Source organism: Cyprinus carpio, chromosome B14 (assembly GCF_018340385.1).
Source record: "Cyprinus carpio isolate SPL01 chromosome B14, ASM1834038v1, whole genome shotgun sequence".
In the NCBI taxonomy this organism is placed as follows: Eukaryota; Metazoa; Chordata; class Actinopteri; order Cypriniformes; family Cyprinidae; genus Cyprinus; species Cyprinus carpio.
Genome location: NC_056610.1, coordinates 25,046,135 through 25,074,089, shown reverse-complemented (window position 1 = coordinate 25,074,089; position 27,955 = coordinate 25,046,135). Strand labels below are relative to the sequence as shown.

At 34.8% G+C, this 27,955-nt stretch overlaps 1 protein-coding gene and 1 long non-coding RNA gene across 2 annotated transcripts in view; both read right to left on the bottom strand.

Annotated features, from left to right (window-relative positions):
* LOC109106743 (ankyrin repeat domain-containing protein 50-like) overlaps positions 1-27,955 on the bottom strand; it is a 176,528-nt gene that overhangs the window by 104,779 nt on the left and 43,794 nt on the right. The window lies entirely within an intron of this gene.
* LOC122139658 lies at positions 19,740-24,094 on the bottom strand. Its single transcript, XR_006156473.1, has 3 exons — positions 23,899-24,094; positions 20,454-20,497; positions 19,740-20,141 (listed from the first exon to the last, which is right to left on the bottom strand). It is a non-coding gene; the product is annotated as an uncharacterized LOC122139658 (long non-coding RNA).

Below are 27,955 nucleotides of genomic sequence, written 5' to 3'. Positions count from 1 at the left end.
AGATTTCAAAAATATCAGCTTAAATATCAGCATCTGCACCAAATTCATATTTCTGCTCAGTTGTCTCCACTGTATCAGATTATGTGCCATAAAAGTTTTGGGCGAACATTTTCTTTTATGTTTTATGTTTCAATAACTGTTTTTATATATATAAAAATAATAAAATAATAATAATAATAATAAATAAATCTATTACTCTATATTTAATGCTTTACACGGTTTATTTATTAATATGAGTGTTATTTTTACATTGTATTTGTGTAAACTGTGTAACACGGCACAATACTAGTGTGTTCTGGGTGTTTCTTACTGTCATCCTCAGGTTTCAGGTCTGTAGAAATGTTCAGCAGTGTGTGTGTGTGTGTGTGGTGTGTGTGTGTGTGTGTGTGTGTGTGTGTGTGTGTGTGTGTGTGTGTGTTAATGCTGCCAGATGTTCTACATACTGAGCCGCTGACTTTAATTGCTATTAATCTGCATCAAAGAATGAAACTTAAAAGCAGCACAAAGGATCTTCTTGCACGTGTCTTTTGGATGTCATTAACGAAGCCTATGACTGACTGATTAATATTCCCTTCATTACTCTTATGTTTTTTATTTTTTATTTCTGACAACATAAAATACTCTTTCTCGGCTCAGAATCACCTGGTGACAATCTGAAACCCGTCAAACGGGTATTACGTGAATTCTATATCTGCTTACCTTATAAACCTTATAAATAATTACTTTATTAAAATTTTTTAAATGATCAAACTTGATAATTTAAGAGTAAAAAGTGTTTATCCAAATTTATTTAAGAAAATTTAGTTTTTGAATAATTGAACTTGAAAAAAATTTAAGAGGCAATAATATTTATCTAACTTAAATTAATAAAATGCAATAATTTAAAAAAATGTTAATTATTTAATCATTTAAAGTTTATCCAACTTTTTATTTTATTTTTTACATTTTTTTAAATTGTTTCCTTTTTTTAGATCATCAGTTTATCCAAATGTATTTAAATAATATATGTTTTTAAATTATTAAATTATTAAAGTCAATCATCTTTTTCCCCACTTAAAACCTTTACATTTTTAAAATTGAACTTAATGATTTAAGTCACTACTCTGTTTACCAAGGTATTCATAATTAACAACCCTTTTTTGTTTAATTATACAACTTAATAATATAAGAGTCAGTCTGTTTAGCAACTTATTTACCCAAATGTACATTTTTAAAATGTGAACTTCATTTAAGAGTCATTCTTACCTTTTGACAATTGTTGCAATTGATAATCAGATAAACTACCCAACAATCTGCAGACGAAGTACACAGAGAATACGCCAGCCAAGTTAGAGGACTTTAGAGGCACTACCTGAAATCTACCCAACAATTCACATGGAACCAGGAGTCAACTATCAACAACCACCTCCATCTCCACCTATCTGGAGAAAATTTCTGGGCTACTCCTCTTCATGACTGAAACAGGTGTTTCGATCAGATTCCATTGCCACAGTTTATAAACTCGAGCACTAGTCTGCAGCCTGGCATCCAAACACATTGTGAAAGAAATGGGTGACCGTTTAGAACTTTCCAAATCACTCAACTGTAACTGGTATTACTGGAAACGACACAGCGAGCGTTTGGCGTAAAAGCGAGCCGATGTGGATGTCAAGATGAGTCCAACCGATAAGAGATAACACATGAGTCACTGAGTGATGAGAACATAAAAGAGGAAAAGCCAGCGCCTTGCTGATTCCAGACCTCCTCTAGCTTTAATATCAGCACCAAATACTGAGCAGCAGAGCTTCATGAATGGGTTTAAGAAGCCTCATCCACGGTACGAGTGACCAAGCGTGGGATGGGTGAGTAAAGCGCAGATGCACTGGACTCTGGAGCAGCAGGAAGCCTGTTCAGGGATCAATACCTGCAGTCTGATAGGTGTATGGGTTTGATGAAATCAAGGAGGTATCATGTCTGACTGTCGACATAGAGTTTGGTGAAGGAGGGATGATGGTAGGAAGCATTTTTCAGAACTGATGAGAGGAAATCAGGACGTTCTGAGACAATGCTATGCTTCCAACTTTTGTAGGATCAGTTCGGGGAAGAGCCTTTTGTTTCTATTCCAGCATGAAGCAAAATACAGCAAAATCTCATGGAAAGCGTTTCCAGAAGAGTGAAGCTGTTATAGGTGCAAAGGGGCGACCAACCTCCATATTAATGTCTATGTGTTTATAATGCAATGCCATTAAATCAGTTTGAGTCACATGATGCTGAATGAACAGAGTCTCTATCAGTGTATTGTCTGATGCCATGGTGTCTCAAACCAGTTTACTAATAATAAATAACTAGAATAACTGTGATATTGTGGCATACACTTTATGTTTCCAGTTTTTTGGGGGTTATTCCATATGCATAATGTGTTGTTTTCTACTGTACAAACTGTATTTTCTATCCCCTTACCCTAAACCTACCCCCTCACACAAAAATACAGCCATTTTCAGATTCTAAAAAAACTTCTGTCTGATTTTTTAAGCTTGTTCCTCAGGAAAAACCAACAAATGTCCTTTGCTCCTCCATAACATAGTGAATATCCATTGTGTACACACACACACACACACACACACACGAGAGATAGAGAGAGAGAGACTGAAACAACTGGCTGTGAGATATTTGATTACAACAACAACTGGAGATTGTGTGTGTGTGTGTGTGTGTGTGTGTGTGTGTGTGTGTGTGTGTGTGTGTCACAGGAATGAAAACTCTTATAATGTCACTGTGTGGTTGTTGTGTGTGTATCTTCACTCTCACATGTTCTGGAGCATCTCGAGGGACAGATGTGGATCTTCCAGCTTCACGTCGAGCTCTGTGTTTCCGTGAGTGAAGTGATGAGGGGACATTTTCCCACACACGTGCTTACAGGAACTGGGGGCAAACGGAGAGGCTTTCTGTGAGTCGAGGGGACCCTGAGAAAAACCGAAAACACAGAGAGAGAGGGAGAAAGGGTCGATGCGAGGATTCATGTTTCCACCCAGTGACATCAAAAACAAGTGGAAAACAAACAAAAAATATATAATTTTATATATATTATATATAATATATATATTATTATTTTTTGAGGAATACATTAAAAAACCCCCCATCCAAACATCCATCTGTTGTAATAAATTTCCCCATATCTGTGACCAATTTTGGTCCATGACATTAATGATGAAATTCGTCTGGAACACAAAATTTTGGTTCCAAAATTTTCTTTTTTTATGATTAAAATTCTGATATTTCAAATAAAATTTTGGGGGGGAAAAGTGTAGTCTCGTAAAGGGGGTTTGCTACGATGTGTAACAATTTCGGGCGTTGTAATAAGGCATTTGTGAAAATGAAAAAATATCTTTGAAAAAAAAAAATTCACAATAAAGGATAAAATCATCATTTCGAATTCCAGTTCATTAGATAAAATTTTTTCCCCTTTCATTTAAAACCTTGTTTTGTGCTTTTAAAACGGGTAAAATGAAACTGCAAAGCAATTAGTTATAAAAAAAAAAAAAAAACAGTGTATAAAAAATATATAATTAATATTAGGGGGGTCATGTTAAATTATGGATTAAATTTTACAATCCTTAAGATTAAAAAAATTTAAGTTCCCAAAAATTTCTGAAGCACAGTTTTTGTTTTTAACCCTTTAACCCCTTTTTCTTTTCTGCTTGCGATCAGATCATTTAAACTGCTGGGCCCCCGGGAAAGTTTTCAGTCCAATGATCCCGGAAGTGAATGCATTCAAACAATCCGCCAAAAAAGCACTAATATAAAAAAAACCGGCTGATTACATCAGAGTTCAGACTTTATATTCTGTGATTGTTCTCACCTCCCTTGTGAAGTACGATGAAAAAATGGTAAACCCCCGTTTTATGGCCAATAGAGATGCAAAAACAGTTTTCGATGGATAACCGGGCCCGGGGGAAAAATTTTGATGGAAAGACTGCAATCCAGGTAAAGATGATTGCGGTGGCGTAAGTCGTAAATAAACATTTGGGCCCCTTATAATACTTTTGTTGATGCTCTTGTGCACTGATCGCCACTATTTTATGCACAGCACAGACATTTCCAACATTCCGATAATGAAGGATCTGCTACAGTAGTAGTACCCATCAAGGGGGGTTGGGTTTTGGGTTGTTGTTTTTTTTGGGGTTCTCCCTTTTGGTCTGTTGGGGATCACAACTTTACTTCTCTAAAAATAAAAACTCTTTGCTCTTGACTGTACACATACTATAATTTTTTTTATATGTGCTTTTAAAGGGTCTTTTTGGGGTTTCCCTTTTTGGAAAGAGATCAAATTTATCCCTTTAAAAAAACTTGCAGAAAATAAATATTTTTTAGAACCCCTTTTAAACTTTTTGGGTTTTCTTTCGGGGTATAGCAAATGATGACGAAAAAATTTTAAACAAGTACATGGTCTTTGCTTAATTTTATGGGTTTTCGTTTAAACATGATTAAAACAGAAAAGGGTTGGGGTTAAATTTGTTAAAATTGTAAAGGGGCACCCCTTTTTTATATAATGTATAAATAACATTAAAAAATGAAAAAGAATTGACAATTTTCCTTTTTTGTTTGGACACATCAATTTACACACCCCCCCCACACACACACACACACACACACACACACACGGGGTCCCCCTCACTCCTCCCATGTACGAATATAAATTTCACTCAAGATTTTTAGTATATTTAGTACAATTTCCATATTTAAATGTTGTTATTAAGACTCCTAAAATATGATCTTTTATAAACCTGTCTGACCTGTTAAAAGCTCGTGGTGTGTGTGTGGAGAAGAAGGAAGAAGAGAGGGAGAGGGGGAGAGAGAGAGAGAGGGGGGTGTGGATGGTGGTAATCTTAGGGTCGACAGCAGCAGATTATCACGGATCACAGAAATTTAATCCTCTTCCCCAAATTAACATCGGTCTTTTTCCAAATCATGGAGTAATTTTAAAAGCCAAATCTGAGATGATTTTACAGCAGTAAGGACTAAAGGGAAACCCCAGACACGAGCCCTCAGGGCCCTTTGCAAAAGTTGCAAAAGATTCACAAAAACACACACCACCAAAAACCACCCACACACACACACAAAACCCCCCCCAAAAACCCCCAAAAAAGTCTTACTTGGTTGGTTTTTATTGGTTTCCCAGGAAATAAAAAAGCTCTTGTTTTATTTAATAAAAAATGTCTTGCAAATGACACAAAAATTAAAGGGATCTGAACCAAAGGCCTTTTGTGATTTTCTGCGGACCTGATTTTTACAGGGCACACACACACACACCACCACACACACACACACACACACAAACATCTGAGAGGGGAACTCCTGACACACAACACATCGTGACGTGGTGGGGGATTATGCGATGTGTCGCCTCGGCCCGGGCTCCAGATTTTTGCCCCCATTGATGTGAGATGTTTGAATGTTTCTCATTTTCCGGCTTGCGCTGTTTTCTGCTGCTCATTAATCTGTTCCGGCACTTCAGAGCACACAAACCACACATTACAGAAATATTAAAAAAAAAAATAAATAATAAAAAAAACAAATTTTAAATGATAGAAATTTTGAAATAATTTTTTTTTTTGCACAATATTAATATATAAAATAATAAAATAAATTTTAATAATTTTTTTTTTTTTTTTTTTTTTTTTTTAAAAATATACTAAATTAAAAAAAAAAAAAAAAGTGTGAGAAAAATGCAGTGATTCTTGTTGGCTGGATTCACCAGTACAAAAGCAAAAAAAGTGAAGAAAGGGAAATTTTAAAGTGTATAGTAATTAAAGTTAAAATATTTTAAATGTCAAGTTTTAAATTAAAGTATATTAAATTCATTTTTTGAATTTAAAATAAATGATATAACTTTTATGTATGTATATATAATTATATTATAATACACACACACAACACACACACACACAAACATAATGTAATATATTTTTTAAATTTTTTTATTAAAAACCGTTTCCTGCAAAATTTTTTTTTTAATTATAAACTTATTAAAATTATTTAAAATAAATTTTAATTTAAAGTATTTAAATTTAAAAAAAATTTAAATTAATAATACAACAAAAGATTTATTAATATATAAATTTATCTATATAATTTATATATTTATTAATATATAAATTAATCTATATTAATCTATATATTATTAATTAATATATAATTACATTTTTTTTTTTTTTTTTTGCCAAAAGTATTTAAAAATAATAAATTTTCATGGCCAGTAATTTATTTATGTGTATATGTATGTTTTCAGCACTATGCAAGCCATTTTGTGCACAGTACACAATTTTCAATTCAATGATTAAAACGCATTTGTAAAAATGCACATATATAATGCAAAAAGATATGACATCCCAATAAGATCTGCTGGAATTTTTGTAGCACACTACGAATGTTTTTAAACAAAATAGCTACTCGTGAGCTTTATTTTTCCACACAATGAATTAAAACATGTAATGTTTAAAAAATCAAGCAGGAATACTGTTTTATGTCATGCACACTAAGCAGTACACTAGGACTTCAATTGCGAACACAGCATCTCTTTAAATTGTATCCTACTAATACTTACTTATGGGACACATATGCTTATCCCCTTAGGAGCTGTTTTTTTTTCCTTTCAGGACATCTCTATAAGCAGTTTTTGTCAGATTTAGCTGATACCTGGGAACATAAGGGTCAATTTTTTTTAAATTGATATTCATACATCATCTGAAGCTAAATAAATAATCTTTCCATTGATTTGTTAGGAGGACAATATTTGGCCGAGATGCAACTATTTGAAAATCTGGAATCTGAGGGTGCAAAAAATTATAATAATAATAATAAAAAAATTCTAAATACTGAGAAAATCACCTTTAAAGTTTTTCAGATGAAGTTCTTAGCAATGCATTTTACTAAAACAAAAATTAAGTTTTGATCAATGTAAGGTAAAAATTTTTCAAAATATCTTCATGGAACATGATCTTTACTTAATATCCTAATGATTTTTAGCATAAAAGAAAAATGGATAATTCTGACCCATACAATGTATTTTTGGCTATTGCTACAAATATATCCATGCATTTTTCAGTGATTTCATCCCCACAGTATTGCAGAGAGTTAGTGTTATAATGAGCGCGAGTAAACACTGTCAGATGACGGCTGAGATACAATCACAGAGTCATTACACAACTGATAAAAAAACAGCTAAAATATAAAGAGAGCACTGAAAGAGTGTTTGAAACATCACTTCAAAGGAATGTGTGTTTATTCATCAATCCTCAGAGGAAGCGGATATGTGTAAAGTTACAATAATCAAATGCATTAATAACTTGTAAATGGACTTGGGAGTTAAAGTTGAGATTCAGGCATGGTCGTTGTTCTGATGTGATTTGTGATCATCACCACACACAAATCACCTCGTAAGACAAAAGCAGAGCGTGCCAAGAATGAATAAGATCCCCGCAGCGCTCGTTTGTGAGTGTTAATGAGTCTCTGCTGATTAATGCACACCCACACAACTCTATAAAACCATTATGCTGTGATCTCAGGTCACATCTTCTGCTCTTCATCAAAGTTCAGGACTCTGTTATGAACTACAGGACTGTTTTCTGCTGGCCTGTTCTGTTCTGTTCTTGCTCTGCATATCAACAGTTTCCATTCAACGACAGTTCATCAGCATGATCAAGGAACAAAGAAAGAAAGCTCACAAGTACTAAGAAATACTAAATGACTTTACGTGACCAGATGGAAAACTTGCAATAATCATGCAAAGCACACACACGCATTGTCAGTGATCATAAGTTGTCACAGCTAAATAAATAAATAATTAAAAAAAAAAAAAAAAAAAAAAAAAAAAAAAAAAAACATACAAATCTAGTAAAATAGATGTATTTATAATGGGAAGTTTAGAATATATATATATATATATATATATATATATATATATATATATGTGTGTGTGTGTGTGTGTGTGTGTGTGTGTGTGTGTGTGTGTGTGTTTAATTGTAATATTGATATTTGTATACTTTTCTAATTGTAATTGTATAATTATATGTATATAAAATTAAATATTCAATAATAATAATGAAATATTATGATTAATACATATATGTAACAGTTCTTTCAGGTCCTTGAACCTGATTGGCTGATAAAAGTGTGATATTATAGTGATGACAGAACTCATCCAATCCATATCAGAGAGCTGCCTTTGTACTTTTGTCTGAATTGCTCAGCATCTTTTATTATGGCTGTTGTTGTATATTAAATATTATTATTCAATAAATAATAGTGTGTGTGTGTGTGTGTGTGTGTGTGTGTGTGTGTGTGTGTGTGTGAGTGTGTGTGTGTGTGTATAAATACAGCATAAGCAGTAATACGTTGGCTGCTATTAAGCCTCTCATTAAAAAAAAAAAAAAAAAAAAACTCCAAAGAACTAGTTAATTACAGACTGATCTCAAATCTCCATTTTCTGTCCAAGATACTAGAAAAGGTAGTATCCTCACAATTATATTCCTTCTTAGAGAAAAACGGTATATGTGAGGATTTCCAGTCAGGATTTAAACCGTTATCATAGTACTGAGACTTGCTTTCTTAGAGTTACAAATGACTGCTCTTATCATTGATCGTGGTGGTATCTCTTGTTAGTGCTATTTGATCTTAGTGCTGCGTTCGACACTATGACCACAACATTCTTTGCATAGACTAGAACACTTTGTTGGCATTAATGGAAGTGCATTGTCGCTATGGGTTAAGTCATTAATTATATGACCGCCATCAATGTGTAGCACGGAATGAATGAGGTAGTCATACTCGATCACAAGGTTGCAAGTATGGAGTACCTACAAGGCTCAGTACTAGGGACCGTTACTCTTCACGCTTTGACCATGTTACCCTTGGGAGATATCATCAGGAAAACACAGTGTCTAGCTTTCACTTGTTATGATGATGATACTCAGCTCTATATAACTTTCAGCCCCGGCAACAACATACCAATTGAAAAAAACTAACGGAATGCATAGCGATATAAAAAACTGGATGACGGATTAATTCTTACTGGTAAAACAGAGTGTGAACTTATAGGACCTAAAAGCTATGTAATTTGTAATACACTCTACAACAACCCGTTTCTGCGTCTAAGAAACTGACTGATGGGCTGCTCTGTACAATTCTTCTGTCATTCAGTTAGGAAACCTAGGTGTGCTATTCTGATAGCACTCTTTCCTTAGAAAGCCACGTTTCTAACATTTGTAAACCGCCATTTTTCCATGTCTCAAAAATATATATCCTAAATTATGACTATGATCCCCCCCCCCCCCCCCCCTCTCAATGTCAAATGCAGAAATGCCTAATACCCTGCGTTTATGATCTCAATGGTTAGATTATATGTAATGCCGTTATTTGCGGTGGTCTGTTTCTGCGGGCTTATATAAATAAACTCCAGTTAGTACAAAATGCAGCAGCTAGAAGTTCTTACTAGAACCAGGGAAGTATTATCATATTAGCCCGGTCCTGTCAACACTGCACTGGCTCCCTATCAAACATCGTATAGATTTTAAAATCTTGCTTATTACTTATTAAGCCCTGAATGGTTTAGCACCTCAGTATTTGAATGAGCTCTTATTGCATTATAGTCCTCCACATCCATTGCGTTCTCAAAACTCTGGCAATTTGATAATACCTAGAATATCAAAGTCAACTGCAGGCAGCAGATCCTTTTCCTATTTAGCGCCCAAACTCTGGAATAAACCTACCCTAACATTGTTCGGGAGGCAGATACACTTCTCTTGCAGTTAAATCTAGAATTAAAGACCCATCTCTTAAAACTGGCTTACACATACACACACTAATACACCTTTAATATCCAAATCCATTAAAGGGTTTTTAGGCTGCATTAATTAGGTAAACCGGAACCTGGAACACTTCCCATAACATCCGATGTACTTGCTACATCGTTAGAAGAATGGCATCTACGCTAATATTAGTCTGTTTCTCTCTTATTCCGAGGTTCTCCCAAGGTTTTTTCTCCATTCTGTCACCGATGGAGTTTTGGTTCCTTGCCGCTTTCGCCTCTGGCTTACCTCTGGTTGGGGACACTTAATGTCCAGTGACATCGTTGACTTGATTGCACAGATACTATTCAAACTGAACTGAGCTGGATGATCACTGAATTCAGTGACGAACTGGCTTTAACTGAAAATTGTCATTTTGCATTATTGAGACACTATTTTCTTTTTTTATTACGTTAAGTTGTTTTGAAAAATTTTTTTTTTTTAAAGGAAAATTTATATATAGGTGTGTTGACTTGACTTGATTTTATGTTGGCATAAGCAAGTTAATTTTGGTATTAAAATGTACTTTGACAATGTCTGCATGTGGTTTTTGGACGGTTTAGACTAGACTCCATTTACCCCGATAAAAAAAATATTCTTAATAACAAGTGGAAACAGGTATCTCCAGGGTGTTGCTATGCGGTTGCTAGGGTGATCTGATCACTACGCACACTAGCATTAGTTACTTAACAAACACAGTAAAGGCCTTCAAATGCAGCAGATGCACAGCAGCAGATCCGTTCACCTCTGAATGACTCTGAATGAATCCTCTGCTCCGTCCACATAGTTTAAAAGTTGAATGTGGATGTTGTGCAACTCCGTGTGGATAATAAATCACACACCTGACAGCTGATAAAAGTTGCTGCGCTGTAATTCATGCTGACAGCTGGACTCCTCCCGTTCATTCGTTCGTTCATTCGTTCTGTCGCTCGGTTAGGAACGTGTTTGGCCATCAGCACTTCTGTACAAGAGATTCTGCGCTGCAAGGCCAAACACGCCAACAATACACAAACACAACACACACACATTCACCTGCCAGCTGCTATGCAGAGTTTAAACACACACACACACACACACACACACACACACACACAAACTGAAAGTACGTCAGTCCCAACCAGAGTGATGACAGATTTTACCTGAAGCAAGGTAACACGTTCACTAAAACATCCTGCAGAGAGGAAAAGAAGAGGCAAACAAAACACACAGCTGTGTTTCACACACACACACACACACACTCCTAATCACACACACACACACACACACACACACACACACACACACGCGCGATGATTATTATAGTTAAAAATGTAACTAAAATTAAAACCATAGAAGAACAATTTTCATTACTTGAAATACTACTATATATATAGTATTTCAAGTAATGAAAATTGTTTTCTATGGTTTTATTGGTATATAATATATATATATCATATATATATAGCTATGTCTCATTTCCATTTAGTGTAACTTAGATGTACTAAATCAAGACATACAAAAATACAATAATTACTTAAACAATACTACAAGACAAAATGAAAATGGTAAATATAAAAATAGAAATATTAAAAACTATAATGGTATCTATAACTGCAATAGTATTTTTTTCATAATTTTATAATATTATCTAATAATTATTACTAAATAATAATTTCTACATTTATTGTATTATTATTATTATTATTGGGTTTTTTTTTTTTTTTTTTATTAAAACTATAAGTGTAAAAATATAAGTGTTTTTTTTGAAAAAATCAACAACTTTATTATAAACTTAAAAATAATAATTCAAGTGTTTATCAATCTAAAAGTGTTGTTAAACAAAATTCTAAAATGCCAAATTCAATACTTTTCACCCTTAATCATCCTGAAAGAGACGGAGTGCCCCAATCTGCGGAAGCTTTACAGACAAGAGCTAAAATCCCACAAAACTCTACGTCATTAAATGTCAGTGAAGATTAAAGAAGACAAGCAATAATATTTCTGGCAAACTCTGTGACATCGGGTCAAAAGCAGAGCCAAATAATCATGAGGGAAGAGGACTCAGATGGGTACGAGAGCTGATGTGAGGAACGGCGAGAACAAACGTCCTACAATCATCTGAGATCTGGACAAACACACATTCAGAGTCCAATAGCAGAACATCAGGAGAGATAGACGAGTTACGCAATCATCACTTGCAAAATCATCGCAATAACTTCAAGTCAATAGTAAAGCATTCCTTTTAATTTACATGGAAAATAAGTAACACACCAGTTCCTTGTTTTTCCATGTTTTGATGACTATCTCTGGTGTTGCCATGTTGAGAGAAATCGGGATAGCCTAAATATAGAGAAATAAATAACACAAAAAACCACCTAACAATGACAAAAAACACAGTTACCAAAAATTTAACTAAAATTAAAATGAAATATAAAGTTAATTCAATTAAAATTATTAATAAAAAATATAATAGTATCTCAATTAAACTAAAAGACCAGTTTCTTCCTCATTGTTTTTGTCTCATTTTCCAGTAAAATATCTACATCTAAACTACAAATATAAATATCTCAACATTCTCAAGATGCATTCTTCCTCATATTGATCACTGGAGAGAATTTGATCAAAATAAAGAGAGTTTTTGCTTAAAACCAGAAAATAATAATGATAAAATAAAATAAAATAATAACATAAAATAAAATAAAATAAAATAAAATAATAACATAAAATAAATGAGAAGAGTAAAAAAAAAATAAAATAAAATTAAAAAATAAAATCAAAAAAAAATCACAAAATAAAATAAAATAAAATCTGCTAATGGGTCAGAAAAATAAACTTCATTCAAACGGGAAAACAATATTATTTTTAGACCTAATTGGCAGATTTTTATTCATTTATTTATTTTATTTTTTAAGCATTAAATCAATTAATTGTGATAAATAGTTAATAAAGAAACAATTTAAAATGTAAGAATGTTCAGATATTTTATTGAAAAAAGGACAAAAATATTTTTTTTGCAGTGAATTTGCTTCGGCTAGTTTGCAGCTTCTTACGAAGCGCATAGCAACACCCTGGCAGCCGCTCATCAGACGGGTTCTGCACAGACAAACTGCAGTCAGAGATGGTTTGGCTGTAGTTAGCTGTCGTGAGAGCAGATCTGCGGATGTCAGTATCGCAGCTGATGGTGTGACTGATTGACTGGTTTGTGAGGGTTTGAACTGAACTCGACCTCCAGAGTCTGAACGAGACCCGACACGCCTGACAAAAGCACAACATAAAAACACACATTCCTTTCTGCTCGATCCAATACGACTCCACGTGTCTACAGGAGACACCTCAACACGGCTAGCATCACTGATATAATATTACAGTTTAATATTTCGAATTCAATTTTGATTTTATATTTTACATTTTAATTTAAAGTTCAAATTTTAGTAATTTTTAGTAGTTTTTTTTCATATTTATTATATTTAATAAATATTTACATTTATGATATTTTTTATTTATTTTTAATGTCTATATTTGTATTAGTTTTTGTTTGTGTGTATAAAAAAAAAAATCAGTTAGTAAAAAAATCTTATTTTCAGTAACAAAAAAATTCATTTTAGTTAACATTTAATATTATTATTAATAGTCATAGCTATTATATATTAATAGTTAATATTAGTAAAACAGTTTTTTTGTAAGTTGCTTGAATATATATATATATACACACACACACACACACACACACACACACACACACCCCTATATACAGTACAGCCCAAAAGTTTGGAAACATTACTATTTTTAATGTTTTTGAAAGAAGTTTCTTTTTTGCTCATCAAGCCTGCATTTATTTGATCAAAAATATCACAGAAAAAAATGTAATAATGTGATATATTATTACAATTTAAAATACATTGTTTTTAAATGTATTATACTTAAATGAGTCATTTATTTGTGATGCAAAGCTGAATTTGTAGGATCATTATCACATGATCCTTTAGAAATCATCTAATATGATGATTCATTATGTCAAAGTTGGAAAAACAGTTCTGCTGCTTAATATTTTTCCGACGACATGTGAACTGTTTTTAGGATACTTTGATGAATAAAAACTAAAAAAAAAAAAAAAAAAAGAAGCTATGCTCTTTTTAAAATATAAATAGTTTGTAATAACTAATATACACTAATGGTCAGTAATTTGGGTCAGTAATTTTTTTTTTCTTTCTTTTTTTTTAAATAAAAATCAATACTTTTATTCAGTCAAGGATGTGTTAAATTGATAAAAAGTGATAGTAAAGACAATAAATTATTAGAATATATATTATTAGATTTTTTTTTGTTTGAATAAATGCAGTTCTTTTTAACCTTTTATATTCATCAAATATATTAGGCAGCAGAACTGTTTCCAACACTCATAAATAAATCAGAATATTAGAATGATTTCTAAATGATTATGTGATTAGACTGGATGTTACACTGTGACACTGAAGGCTGGAGTAATGATGCTGAAAATTCAGCTTTGCATCACAGGATAAATTATTTTTTTTTAACGTATATTCAAATAGAAAACTATTATTGTTAAGTTGTAATAATATTTTTCACAATATTACTGTTTTTTCTGTATTTTGATCAAATAAATGCAGGCTTGATGAGAAGAAGCAGACTCTTTCAAAAACATTCAAAATAGTAATGTTTCCAAACTTTTGGTCTGTACTGTATATATCGGACTACACACACACACACACACACACACACACACACACACACACACACACACACACACACTTCTTAAATGAAGAAAAATTATATGAGTTTATGCAATAAAATTGTTTCCCGTTTGTATTAAGGGAATGTTTTAATAATTTAATAATTATACATTTCTGACCTCACTGGCAGATGTTTATTCTTGTTTTAAGCATAAACTTAGCTTATTTTGATTCAAATAATAATAATAATAATAATAATAATAATAATAATAAAATCTTAAGTCATTTTCCATCTCTAGTAAATGTATGTTGATTTAAGAATGTTTAGATATTGCTAGAAAACAAGACTGAGGAAGAACAGCTGTTTTTGTGTGTGCCTCCTGTAGTCATAATATGATGTAGAATTTGTGATGATAAGAATATTTAGCATCTAAAAGAAAGCAAGAGAAAGAAAAACAAAGATAATGAGAAAGGGAGGAGAGTTTAATCCCTTAATTAGCCATATTTTATAGTCTCGTTTGTCATTTATTTCAGATGAACTTATTTGAACCTCAGTTTCTGTCACCATCAGGTCTTTCACAATAAGCTTCACAAACACATTAAATCAGCAATCCATCACTAATAACTCCAGAATAACCATAACCCCAGAAAGAGAGCATTAAAACTATCCACTTCTCATGTTTTCCTGTTGCAGACGAACTCAGATGTCCTCCAACAGTGTCATTACATTACACTAGAGAGAGCCGTGTGTGTGCTTCAGGTGTTTGTGAGTAAACACACACACACACACACTCACACACACACACACACACACACACACACACACACACACAGTAATAAGTTAGTGCTGATGGATGTGTTTAGCAAACAGCAGAGCGATCGAGCTCTCGACAGGTGTGTGTCAGAATGACGGGACGCTGATGACAGATTCACTTAGAGTCTGATCATCTGCAGGGGTCAGAGGTCACTGAGGAGGAAGTGACCTCCCTTGATTAGGGTTGGAGCTAAACTGTGCAGAGCTGTGGCCCTTCAAGAACTGAGTTTGAGACCACTGCATTAAACTGATCACAAGTGACAGTAAAGACACTTTTAATGTTACAAAAGAGTTCAATGATAGTTCAAGGGTCGAGTGAAGGGCACCAGTCTAAACAAGAATCAAGAAATAAAGACAATCAACATACATTCTCAAGGAAATTCCAAAGAGGGGACCAAACACGCCAAAAGTCATTAGACCTCCGGTGTGAGTCACAGGTTAGTTTTTCTAAAGGTAGATATGTGGCACTTTGACTCAACCACATATTGACGGAAGGGACATGAGGAGTGGACCACAACAAAAGTATACATTTTCTCACCAAAAAGGTACACAAATGTAACACACATTCTTGATCGTGGCTGAGGTGTAATTCAGCTTTACAGTTCAAGAGATAGATACTCGGGGATAGATCAAAATATTTACCCATAATCCTCTGAACAGCTTTATGTATCTCTTTCCAGTAAGTCTTGATCATATCACAGTCCCAAAACACATTCATGACAATATGAGACTTACACTTGAAACACAACTGGGAAGCATTAGGAAAGATCTTGTGGAGGCGAACCGGTGTTAAATAAGTCCTGTAAATGAACTTGAAGTTTTGCTCATGATTTGATATTGATGCACCTGAAAAATAGACCTCATCACTGAGATTAGTTCCAAAGTCTTTTTCTCATACCAGTTTCAAAGGATCTGAGGAGGAGCCAACATAGAAGTGATTCAAGAAAATGTCGAAATTGCAAAACTTTGAAGAAATGATTATTAGGTAAATTAAATTCCTGTTTTAACGATTGAAAAGGTTTCAGACTGCCCTTGTCAAATAGGTGGTCTTCTTTTGAACTTTCTGTTCATCTGTGAATCCCAAAAAATAAAATACATCACGGTTTCCACAAAAATATTGTGCAGCACAACTGTGTTCAACATTGATAATAATCAGAAATGTTTCTGTGAGCAGCAACTCATCATTATTAGACTGATTTCGAAGATCATGTGACACTGAAGACTGGAGGTAATGATGACTGAAACATACCTCGCTGCACATCGCCAGAAATAGCCTTGCCCAGTTTTAACAGAGATTCAAATAGAAAACAGCTGTTTTAATTCTATATAATATAAAAAAAAAAAAAAAGAATTCACAGTTAGTTTTTATTACATAAATGCAAGCTTGAGAACTATTTCAACAATAGTAAAAAAAGTTTCAGTGAACCTTAACCCTTTTGGAACAGTGGAAATACAATCTATATATTTTTTTTGATCAGGACGAAAAACACCCACACACACCACCACCAAATCCCCGTGAGCGTTCTCAGTTTAGTTCGGTGTTAATGAGCGGCAGGAGAGCTGGAAATGTAAGGCACATTCTGGAAGGCGCAGCTTGAATAAACCTGCGTCCAGCTGCAGACGCCTTCAGCTCTGTGTCCATCCAGCGGCTTCACAGCGGACAATAACAGGCTTCCCAGTTACAGACCACCGCCACCACGTCCCCCTGAACTAAAAACACACAATACACATCAACCACAAGTCAAAATACAGCGCTTAATATTTGAATGCCATTCTAGAGGTTATCATTTCAGTGCATTTCTTCAGGGGTCATTCCGTGACCATAACATTATTTCAAAATACGGTGTTATGTACCCCCCTTTTTAATTTACAGTGTTACCGCTTAGAAATTCTTAAGTGTCCTGTCAGAGATTTCAAAGGTAAGTCAACTGAAAAATAATTATAATCAAAATGGGAAATCTCCAGAAGGTTTTGGGGGTGAAATTAAATTGGAGAAATAACTTATTTTTATAGGCTTGCTTTGTCTAATTTGAAAGATTTTTTAAGGTCCCCAGGCCTTTCCATTGAGACCAGCACTGTGTGGTAAAGCGTGTCGTTTGTAAGAAGGTGCCCTCTCTCATATCTGATCTGTTTTCTGTTAGGATTTCTGGGACATTACGTGGAAAACCGATCAAGGGAATCCTAGCGGGAATATTACAATACTACAATATTCCAGTGCAAACACAAAAAACAAAATCTAGATTGTTCCTTGTGTGGAATACATCTAGATGTTTCGCATGTACATGTATCTTGATGTATCTTTTTTTTTTTAGTCCACTTTGATTTGATCTTGATCTGTGTAACTCTTTGACCTAATTTGGTGTTCGCCAGTAAAAAAAAAATAAAAAAGAAAATGACCAGCATACAAAAAACTTGCTTGTAAATCTCTCCCATGTATGCAAAAACACAATAATAACCAAATCTCGGATTCAGTCATATTGTCCAGATGCAGATTTTTGTTTTTTTAGAACTGATTGATGGAAGGCCTCAGTTTTTGAGTGAAAAAAACATTATTTGTGGATAATTTTTGGTAAAATCGGGGGTGATGAGCACAAATCTATGAGGCCTACAATCTGTCAGCTTCAAAAGGGAAAAACATAAACCTGACACTAAATTCATAGAAAAACAGGATTTGAATCCAATAATTGGTAACAATATATCATGTTTCATTTATAAGCATTTTTTTTGTAGGGGCCAGGTCATTTTTGACTGGGGGGAAACACCACAAAGTGTAACAAGGGTGGAAAAAATCCCCATAAAAGGACCAACAATGAGTATCAACAATTTTTATTTTGTTAAGCTGGGATACCCCCGTGATAAAAGTTAACTAGCATTTTACAGGAAAAGTCAGAAAAAAAAATCCTCTCTGGGTCAAAGCGAGCCGAACACAAAGCAGATTGTTTGGATATTTGTAGTGGAAACAATCTCCAGCAGTGGATCACGATGGCAGAGCGAGAGCTGCTCGGGTGTTTATACGGTTAGGGTTTAACTCGCGGCCTGTGCTGACAGGAGCTCCAGAGACCGACCCAGCCTTTAATTATAACAGGAAGCAGAACGACTCTCAGGTGAGAGAAACAGAGAGAAACACAACAGAGCAGGGGCTTTCCTCTGTGTGTGTGTGTGTGTGTGTGTGTGTGTGTGTGTGTGTGTGTGTGTGTGTGTTAGTAGCAGCAAGACTCACAGCTGTGGCCCTCACTCACTGACGCGCACACAACACCACACACACACCACACACACACAATGAGTGTGTGGTCACCTCTTTTATAGGATTACACCATTTCTTTCATCTTTCCTATTATCAGTGCTAAAGTCAAAGATCAAAGAGTTTAATAACACTCTCTCTCTCTCTCATCAGACTCTCTCGCTCACACACACAACACACACACACACACACACACACACACACACACACACACACACACAAGCTCTTTCAAATATACAGACGTTTTACATTTACACTGATATATTCAGCAGATGCTTTTATCAACATGGCTTAAAATGAAACACACGTGACTGATGGACCACAATAGAGAATACAAGAAAATAAAGAAATAAAAGACATTTGTGTTTTCAGCGTGTTCAACATAAAGCCGTGGAGAAATGACTTGATGAATGTGATTATAAAAGGTCAAACGTGTCTCTCTGTGCATCTGACGATCTCCGGCTCTGGATCTCAGACGTTCTCTGGCTGTTTCACAGCGTGGATTCAGTCCAGCAGAGGATTCTGGGAGAACGGCACAGCTGGCAGAAATATGCAGCTTTCTTTAGTCACACATGCCAGAGCAGCGATTCCCCAGCCGCAGATGGCACACACACACTCTCTCATCACACACACACACACAACACACACAAATCTCTCTCTCACACACACACACACACACACACTCATATACACAATACACACACACACGCACACACTCACACTCATACACACACACACACACACACACACACTCATATACACAGACACACATACAAACAGACATGAGAAACAGTTAATAATATGGATAGTTCATACCAAAAACTTATTATTTCTTAGAATAAAAAAAAGTCAGCATTGTGATGTAAAATATCAAAATTATCTTTTTTCCGGTTTATTTTCTGTGGTCTGTATATTACAAAACATAAACTCAGAATTGCAATAAAAATAAACTCACAATATATATATATATTTTTTTTTGATTGCAAGTTTATCACAATTCTGAGGTAAAAGAGTGAGAAAAAAAACCTGAATTGTGTGATAAAAAGTTGCAATTACCTTTCCCTCCAAAACAGGTTTTATAATGCAGCGTCTGTATTGATGGTAAATGTGTCTAAATAAATGTATTTTTGTTGTTTTCATTTACAATTAAACTAGATAAACAATAAAATTACAAATACAGTAAGAGTGTACAATTACGATTTTCATAATTTCTTCATAATTTGAATAAAAACATAAAGCAAACACACACCTGATGCACATCCACAATCATGATTTTGAAATGATCTTGCTGATGTTTTGTAGAAAAAGTACACTGCATTTACTGTATACACATCTGATATCATAATTAGTACGACTTCACAAACTTCCCAGGACTTGAAAGTGTCTATCGTTCTGTCTGCGTGCATCTTTATGAACGATCCCTTTCATTCGTTTATGAGCGTGATTAAAGGTGTGTGCTGATGTTCATGAGGGATGTTGGCGGGTTGTGTGTCACGGTTCTGTTTGGATTCTCCAGCGCTGAAGTCATGAGGGCACCAGACTCTCAGAAACACCTGCGACTGCGCCTTCCTTCAGCTATCAGCGACACTCATCTGAACACACACAATGAGCCAGCATGAGCGCGCCGAACCACGCTGTGACTCCAGGCCTTTATAACGGCTAAATATGGATGGAGGAGAGATACGCAGACACACAGAGTCACTGAGAGCAAGACGAGAATGAAAAGACGGAGAATGTGTGTGTGAGACATTCATCAGTTATCAGTAAAGCATAAACACTCACTGAAGCAGAACTTCCACCCCCATCAGAGAGACACCCACATGACAGACAGGTGTGTGTGTGTGTGTGTGTGTGTGTGTGTGTGTGTGTGTGTGTGTGTGTGTGTGTGTGTGTGTGTGTGTTACCTGCAGGGTGGCCCAGGAAATCACAAAACTCAGTTAGGCCTATTCTGAAATCAGACAGTCAGTCTTTTTACTATGGTGCGTATATAATGCCAGCATTTAACAGGAACTAAAAATACATGAATAAAGGACAGTTTTTTTTTTTTTTTTTTTTTTATTTTTGTTTCTCACAATTCAGAGCTTATATGCACCCAAGTTCTGGAATTCATTACCTGCATTTATTAGGAATGCTGCTTCTTTGGATTGTGTTAAGAACCTTCTTAAAACACATAATTTTAGAAAAATATTTAATTTATGATTTACTACTGTGATTTTTTTAATATGTATTTTTAGATTGATTTGTTATTTTGTTCTGTACTTTGTAGCGTTTCGATTTTGAGAAAGGTGCATTACGGATAAATTTTGTTATTATTATATCACTATTATTATTATTATTATATCTCACAATTTAGCTTTTTTTCATACAATTCCGAGAAAAAAAAAAAAGTCCACATTTTGAGATATACATTCAATTCTGAGGAGTCTGAATTGTGAGAAGTTGCAATTAATCCTTTTTTTATGTGGCAGAACCAAAATAAATAAAATAATAAAATTATGTGACAGTCAGAATTCTGCATTTTTTTTTTGTTGTTTTTGTGTTTTTTTTTTATCAGTTTTTTTTTTTGTGTCTGGGTGTGGGGGAAAGTGTCTTTTGGGGGTATATATCTCTTATTCACAGAAAACAGCTTACACATCAAACTCAGCTGTGTCTGCTTATTTCATCTATATTTGTCTGACACTGTTATCCAAAGCACCTTACATGCACAGTATTCACTGGGATTCGAACCCATGACCCTGATATTGCTCACTCCTAATGCTTGAGTTTCAGGAAATCTTGGTTAAATTTGGTTTATTTCATCCTATATTTCTCCTCTCACTATTTCTTCAGTATGTGGTACATGTACTGAAACACATGCTAGCTGAAAATGAATCAAAACCAAAACTTTAGAGAGGTATAATCCTCAATATCACTGCAAAACAAATGACTAACTTCACTTGACCACCATTACTGTATATGTACACTGCATCAACCCATGTGTTTTCTGTGTGTGTATATATATATATATATATATATAGAGAGAGAGAGAGAGAGAGAGAGAGAGAGAGAGAGAGAGAGAGAGAGATGAAAGATGCAGCAGTTACAACATCTTACTGGATTGAGTTTTTGGCTCATGATTTGATGAAGCTGCCAAATCTTCAGATAATTTGCACACAAATCTGAATTTAAAGGCATTATTACAGCTCTGAATATCTTTCTAAATCAGACCTACAAACCTAAACATCTACAGAACAAAGAGTCACAGGCATACAAATCTATTTTCAGAGGAAATATAATAATGTGTGTGTGTGTGTGTGTGTGTGTGTGTGTGTGTGTGTGTGTGTGTGTGTGTGTGTGTGTGTGTGTGTGTGTGTGTTTCCTGCAGCTGCTGTCCAGATGAATTTCAAAAGTTCCTCTGCAGGTTCGTCTCTCTCTCTCTCTGTCTGTTCTTCATCATGTCGGAGAGGATTGTGGGACATAAAGGAACAGAAAAGCAAATATTTGAGCAGATTCTGTGTGTGTTTATCAGCAGATGTTTGGAGGATCCTCCTGAGCTCTTCTGACAAACTCATCTAACACTGTCCTGCTCTGATTATGAGGACGAGCCTCTAGTTGGTGGAGATTATTCTGATGAACATATTAAAAAAAGTGGTGATGAGTGATCTTTTATCAGCAGGCACTGAGTTTAGTTTAGTTGAGATCGTCTGTAGCTCAACAGTCTCAGATCACACTTCTGTTCGACTTTAGCTTTAGTTTCTTTCATGTCTCACTTCAAAGAATAATCACTAATCCATTCCCGCTTTATGATTATTAAACACAAGCATATGCAGCACATACTTCACATGGCATTCAGAAGCCTTCCATGCATCTCTCTCTCTCTCTCACACACACACACACACACACACACACACACACCTAGTGCTGTACTGCCATCTAATGGCTCACAGCAGAACTGCAGTGACACTGAATTCACTGTACAAGTGCAGTTAAAGGCAATATTACACGTTTATTTCTTGGTAACGCACATTTGACAGTAAAGCACGGAGCTTTTGTTGGGAAGCATTCAAAATGTATTTTTATTAACAGTAACTTGCAAAAAAAAAAAAAAAATAAAAAAAAAAAAAAATGTTTTATATAGAAAATGAACATATTCTACTATTAAATGAACCATTATTCTTCTATAGTATTATACTAATACTTGACTGACAACTTCTGTGAGTATATAAATGGATCATGATCTCTTGCTTTATATGTGAGTCAGTCGCAAACTGAGAAGTCTGTTTATTCTTTGTTCTTTGTGACCCTTCATGACCTTTCTTACTTCATACAACAACAAAAAAAAAGGAGCAAAACTTTGAAAAAATGTGATTTCTTGATGATCTGATATTTTATAATACTCATTTTATAATTTAAAAATATAAAGCAAAAATGGAAATTAATGACTGTAAAGCCATTATGTGCTCCTCTGCTGCCATCTGCTGGTTATAGTGGTAATTTGATGTTTTTTATTTTATTTTACACAAGTGTTTTTTACCACAAAGTGTATTCTGGTCATCCCTTTAAAAATAACATTTACACTGGATCATTTTTAGAGCTTTAATGTGTTGGAAATAGTGGTGGAAAATCTTTGTTGGTCACTGAAAAATGCTTAAATTTCTCTCTCAAAAGGCTGTACAAACCCTGAATTGATGTAATGACCTTCGACTATTTCTGCCACACCGTGGTATAGTCAGCATTTCTGCTGGTTTTCTGCATCAGCACACAATTATTGCTCCGAGCTGATTTCGTTACGCTTTTGTTTCGTTTGCCGCTTGATGTTTCTCACATGCAACAGAAATGCCAGCGCGTATGAGCTGGGCACAAAATGTAGTCGCTCCGGCAGAAAAATGGTCCCAGCCTGGAGCCCTGCTTCTGGTCTTATTATGAGTCTTGTGATTTTTGTGTCTCAAACTGTATGCAGAACTTCAGACACTTTCAGAAGTTCATCTGAGGCTAAGATTTATCACAAAGGGAATTAATCGACCGCTGATCAACAATTCCTGCAGTGAAAAGTGTTCTGGTGTGAATCAGGAGAGAAATCTGCACAGATCAAAACAGCTCTAAACAAATATGTGTCTGGGGTTAGATGTGAGAGATGACAGGAGATGCACTTTTTCACTGGAGGACGTGTTATTATGGATTATGGACTCGTGTTTCAGATAAGAAATGTCTTAATGATAAGTTTGTTTCTTACAAACACGCAGCTTCTGGCTTCACAAGATGTTAATTGATGAACTGGAGTGAACAGAAGTTGTGTGAATCTATTCTAAGATGTTTTGATCTCTATTAAAGACAAATGCTGTGTTTGTCTAGCAGGTGTCTGGGTTTTACCTCAGCGATCAGTCCATGATTGATGTTTCTCGATGATCTTCAGGATGATCAGGACTCCTGCAGATGAGAGGAAAGCTCTCAAACATCTGCTGATCAAACTAAACATTACACATCTCTTATCTGTTCAGATCCAGACTGTGTTACACTGAAAACCTTCCCTGTGAAGAACCTGACCGTTCCCACCTACAGTTCCCATCAGTCTGATTTCAGTTTCACTTAGATGTTTTCATTAACATTTAAAGTAGTTTATATATATATATATATATATATATTCGCCTTCATTTAAATTTTAGTTGAAATTTTAGTAAATCTGTTGTTTTTGCTAAGCTTCCCCCCTCATTTTTTTAATGTCTATGTAGTTTTTATACTTTTGTATTTAAGTTTTATTTATTTTTTTTAGTTAGTTGGTTTAGTTAGTTAAACTTAGTTAAACCAGCATGACTTCATCACAACCAATATCCAATGACTAATAAACTGTCCCTAGCAATAATTTTGATCAAACAATTAAATATATGTGTATGTAATCACTTGTTGTTGTAATTCCTGTCTCGTCTGAAATTGGTCACACTATTGAGATTAACTGAGAAATTAAATACAGAAAACATATAATATGTGTGGACATAGCAGCTAAAGTGTTTACAATTTGACATTGACTATCACTCTATAGATTAATTCATCCATATAACAATAATTTCTCAAATATTTATTACAATACATACTGATAAATCTCGCATTCACTTCAATTGTAAGAGAGACTGGATCATGCTTTAACTTCTATTGAACTGTCAGCAACTGAACTGCAGCTCAAATCATTTCAAAAATAGTGAATTAAGCTACAAACTCCATCATAAAGCACAATGTTTCCATCTAATCTGTGTTTTGAGCTGCAGCTCGTCGTATTGATGGAGTTTCACTAGTTAGCAGTAAACTGGTTTCATTACCTGAATATGTTCTAGATCTGTGTTGTATGTTATCTTCGGAATAAAAATAGCTATGTATATTTTATTTGTAAACATCATACTTTTTTCGCTTATTTTTTTTAGTTTATTTAATTTAATTGAGGTGATAAGGTATTATGATGATGGGTGTTCTGTTAATGTGAATGAGGATGAAGAAGAGGAGAGAGGAGGAGGATATTATTAATAGATTCGTTTACATAAACATAAACATAAACCGATTCAATTGAGTGAGTCGTTTAGGCTACGCACCGCTCCGATTGATTCAAACACGTGACTTCGATCATTAAGTTCAAGCAGTTCACTACCAAAAAAGCCTTTCCCTGCATCTCAGTGTTCATACTGTCTATCATTGATTCAAACACGTGACTTCGATCATTAAGTTCAGTGACCCCCCTAGCGGTCATTGATGCCCCTCCTAAAGGGCCATGGCGTGGCCCAAAAAAAATATCCCTTTTTAGTTATTATTTTTAATATTCAATGGTCAAACTGTAACTTAAATTAAATAAAATAAAAAGAATGGGGAAAATGCATATTTTTGGTTGTTCATGGCACTTTACTCATTTCTCTACCATATCCATAAGGGCACTTGGGCCAGTGCCCAGGGGCACCAACCATTCAACAACCACTAGGGGGGCACCACATGACACAATGCTTTAAAAATATTTTTTCGTAAATTGTTTTATTATTAACTTGAAATTCTTGAAAGACCATACATAACTTGTTTATGAACACTAACTTAACAACAATAATAATAATAATAAATTATAAATAAATAAAGATTACATGACTACTATTTTTAACCTTAAATAATACTGCCAGCTGAAAGGGCTCTCTGTATGTTTACAGCATTAGGTGAGATTTATTTTTTTCGTTGAGAAAAATTAATGCCTATCTTGTGTACCTAATATTTATCCAAATGAGTCAATATTAAATCAAATCACAATAATTGAATTGAATTAAAATTGTGAAATTTGTGTCAAGCAATAATAAAAAAATTTAGCTTACCAGAAATTGTACCATGTGCAAGTTTGGAGCTGTAAATATCAATCAATGTATTTTTTTCTCTGACTTCACATTCAGAATATATTTTGGATTGAGACATTTGAATATAGTGCTCACTGCTTATATGCCTGCATGTATGTAGTTGGACAAGTTAATAAATTACATTTGAGAAAATCACCTTAATTATGTCTGATGGGGGGCGGGGCTTTTTGAGGTATAGTGCCCAGGGGCACCCACACTGTCTTAATACGGCCCCTGGTTACTAGGCTTCGTCCATGGTGAATGCTTATTGGTCGCCGAGTAAACTTGTTACATTTGATTTGCAGCACGCGTGCAAAATCCATTTCAAGTTGAAGAACAGTTTGTCCGTCTATATTATAGACAGCTGTTAGCAGCTAATTTTAAAAAATTCTAAAAAAAAAAAAAAAAAAAAAAAAAAAAAAATGGATTTACGAAAATTATTTAGACCCTTCGCAGCCTCGTCAATCAGCAGACTTAGATACTCCGGCCACGACCACCAGTACCATGGTATACTGAGAGCCGAGCTGGCGCTTCTTCTGCAAATGCTAGCTCCGGGCAACCGCCAAAAGATTTAATACGCAGACATTTGTGTGATGATGTCCAACTCGTTTTATGAAGAAAAAAAAACCTTAAGTTTTTAGAAACATCTATACGAAAAAAACTTTGTCTGATGGGGACTTTTTTTTTTGCCGGTGTTTCAAAGCTTCAACTGATTCAGTGTTTTATTTTTGTCGTCGTAATTTGTTAATTATTTAAGTATAAAAATATATATTGCTATTTATTGTAGGCCCTATTTTATGTTTTTTATTTAGCCTATATTATATTTATATTATTATTTTCTGTCCTGTTCTGTTGTTAAGGCTATCTGTTCTGGGCCGGGTTTCCCGATAACTATGTAGCCTAGCCTATCTTAGCTCTTAAAAGCGCTCTCTACGTGCAAGGTTATAAACATTAGCCGCAATTCCTTGCGCGTTTTTCCCAAAAATGTAGGCTACTGAACTTGTAGAACGCGAGAATAGCTACTACTACGTGCTACTTGAGTCGCTGTCCATTCGCAAAGTGCTGAACTAGGCTATACTAACCTTATCTGGAATCGTATTCTGAACGTTTTTAACAACAATCGTCATCTGTTGTGTATTAGGAATCAAGACAGGTAAAAATAAAAATAAAAAAATTATACAATGACATTCTTGTAATAATAAAAAAACTCAATAGTCACGGGGAAAGAAGGAGGCGGGAACCGGCGAACATTCAAATAAAATTTTAATAACCAAATAAAGATAAAACAGCGCGACAGCCCCTCACGGTTCGACTGCGCGCACAAACAAAAACCAAACACAAAATAAAGCCCAGGCCTGGTCCTCTCTCGTCCTTCGCTGTCGTCGCTCCTCTTTTGTATCCTCCCAATCTCCTCCGTGGGACTCGAGACCGGTGAGTGGAGCAGGTGTCGCTCCTTTTTTTCCAATCACTCCACCGGCCTCGCTCCGTTCCCACGGCTCTCGGCCCCGCCCCACTCGTCACAATTCTATAGATGGATCATTGGAGCTAACATTCTAGGGTAGAATGTCATTCTATATAGATCTTGGAGCTAACTGACTCTTGCCGTATCCGGTCGGCAAAACAGCAAATTTCAGCGCTGTCACTTCTGTTCCTCTTTTAGATAAAAACCCAAGTCTAAATCGTTCATTGTCATTCTATATAGATCTTTCAGATTTAGGTCTGGATTTCCATGCTACTATGATGTTGCCAATACGTCAAAAAATATTTATCAAACGACAGTGCCCCCCCGCCGATGATCCAATGCCCCTCCAGTAGATCTGCTCTGACGCCGACTCTGGTCTATCCTAAATAGTATGTGAGATTAGAACAAGTGCCTACCAAAGCATAGTATGTTGAAAAGAGTATGCCAAAAGTCCCCGGATGGTCTACTATTTCAGGTCGATTTTTGAAGTGTGGATCTGTGCACACTCTACAGTAATGGCTTAAATTGCCCACAATCCATTGCGCTTTGGCAAGGATTCGGTCCAGAACTACACACACACACATAGTGCGGATTGCGAATCATTTGATACAGC